Genomic DNA, 1,999 nt, shown 5'->3' on the forward strand with positions numbered 1-1,999 from the left:
AGTCCCAAAGCAACCTGGGATCTTTCTGCTCGTGCCAGAGGAAAACCATCACCTCACCTCCTGTGGCCAAAGGAAGATTAATAGGGCCTTATTTTCTTGTCTCCACAAACCAGTTTTTACAGAGCATGCATCACGCACGGATATTGAGGAACCTCCTGCGTAGTGTCTCCTCAAACTGACAAGGTCTACCTAAGTTTAGGGTGGTGAGGTTCCTGAATGTGCTCTGGTGAGTGCTTTTGGACTACAGAAGGGAAATTTTTGGAATCATGGAAAGACAATAAATTACAGAGTTTGAGCGGGTATGATAAATCGTATTGTTGTTTGATTCATAAAAACTGAAATTTAAAAGTTAGCAGAAGATGTAAAATGTTTAAATGAAAATTAGGAATCCACACAAGAAAGCTGTAACCTACTTACATTACAGAAACCTTGTGTGGAGTTCAAATCTCAGCTCCCCAGAAATATTTTTCTTTGTGTGGTGATCAAAGAGCACATGTATGATAAATAAATCATGGGATGGCATCATTTAATATTTCTTCTAAAGATTTACTGACCTTCAGAGTGAGTTATAAGATATGCAAGGTCCTTTCTACACCTGATATCACAGATAGATCGCTTAAACATGATATAGAAAATAGGGGAAGGAAAATGATAGATCACAATATTTTAATGCCATAAAAACACTTTTCATAAAGTAAACATTAAAATTACCCCATGACCTACACATAATGCAAACAAGAGAAAAATGGGTAAAGGGAGACAGTGGTTGGAGTAAGACATGAAAAAAATAATAATTTATAAATTAACAAGGAGTCATTAGTGACGGAGGATTGGGGACAGGGGCAGCAGAATGAACAACTGATACTAAGGGGTCAAGTAGGAAGAAAATATTTTGAAAATGATGGCAACAGATGTGCAAATGTGCTTGATGCGATGGATGCATGTATGGATTCTGATAAGAGTTGTACTAGCCCCAAATAAAATGATTATTTTTAAAAGATCCCCTTAAAAATGATTGTTATGATTATTTAATGTCCCATTTAGGTCTTCTCTGTCTCCACTAAGGCAGCCCTCTTGCTCATGCTACGTGCTGGTGTTTAAGAGACGCTCCCTTCTTCAGATTTACCATCAGCATGAATCAAGAACAGTTAGCTGAACTTCAGGCTCAGGTCCAGATAGGGGATAAGGGTACAGCTCACAGAAGTATGAAGTTGGTATATAGAACAGCTAGAGTTGATGACAAAAGGCTTCAGAGATCTCCTTAAATATTACCTGTGAATAATGTGTCTGGCATTGAGAACATAAACATGATTAAAAAGGATGGAACACCATTCATTTCATTTCAACTATCCCAAGGTACAAACTCCCCTCTCTGATAACACGTTTTCTCTTACTCGTCATGCAGAAGTCAAACCATTCACAGAAATGTTTCCTGAAATATTAAGTCAGCTAGTTGCTGACAGCCTATCAAGTCTTAGAAAATGAGCTGAACAGTTCCCAAGGCAAGTGTTGGATAGCAAAACCTCAGAGAAAGAAGACATTTATAAGGAAGATGATGATGTTCCAGATTTCGTAAAAAATTTTGATGGGGCATCGAGGAATGAAGCTAAGTAAAATCCTTCCTACTTTTTGGAAGTTGGCATGGACTAGATTTAAGAGCTCAGCTATTTGGTTTCAAAGTTTCACAGACAAGAAGAACATCCACCTGTTCCTACTTCAGTCATATAAATATTTTATATATTAATGATGCTCTTTGTTCAGGAATTTGGGTCGTTTGATTTGCATTTTTCACTTCCTCCCAGGATCTAATATTTTTGTCAAACTACAAAGTATCAGTGCAGTGTGAGGGTGCTTGGGGGTTTATTCTTGATTTTGTTTGGGAATTTTGTGTTTGAGTGTGTGTATTGATGTGTGTGGGTATGGATGTGTGTGTACAGTTGAAAGCAAATTGTAAACTCTTTTATTCTCCCCTCTTGTTCTGCTGTAATTGCTCTAAACA

At 37.5% G+C, this 1,999-nt stretch overlaps 1 pseudogene; it reads left to right on the forward strand.

Moving 5' to 3' along the window:
• Positions 1–1,124: 1,124 nt before the first annotated feature.
• Positions 1,125–1,614, forward strand: LOC142441471 (transcription factor BTF3 homolog 4 pseudogene; annotated as a pseudogene).
• Positions 1,615–1,999: the final 385 nt, after the last annotated feature.

This window comes from Tenrec ecaudatus, chromosome 1 (genome assembly GCF_050624435.1).
Source record: "Tenrec ecaudatus isolate mTenEca1 chromosome 1, mTenEca1.hap1, whole genome shotgun sequence".
NCBI lineage: Eukaryota > Metazoa > Chordata > Mammalia > Afrosoricida > Tenrecidae > Tenrec > Tenrec ecaudatus.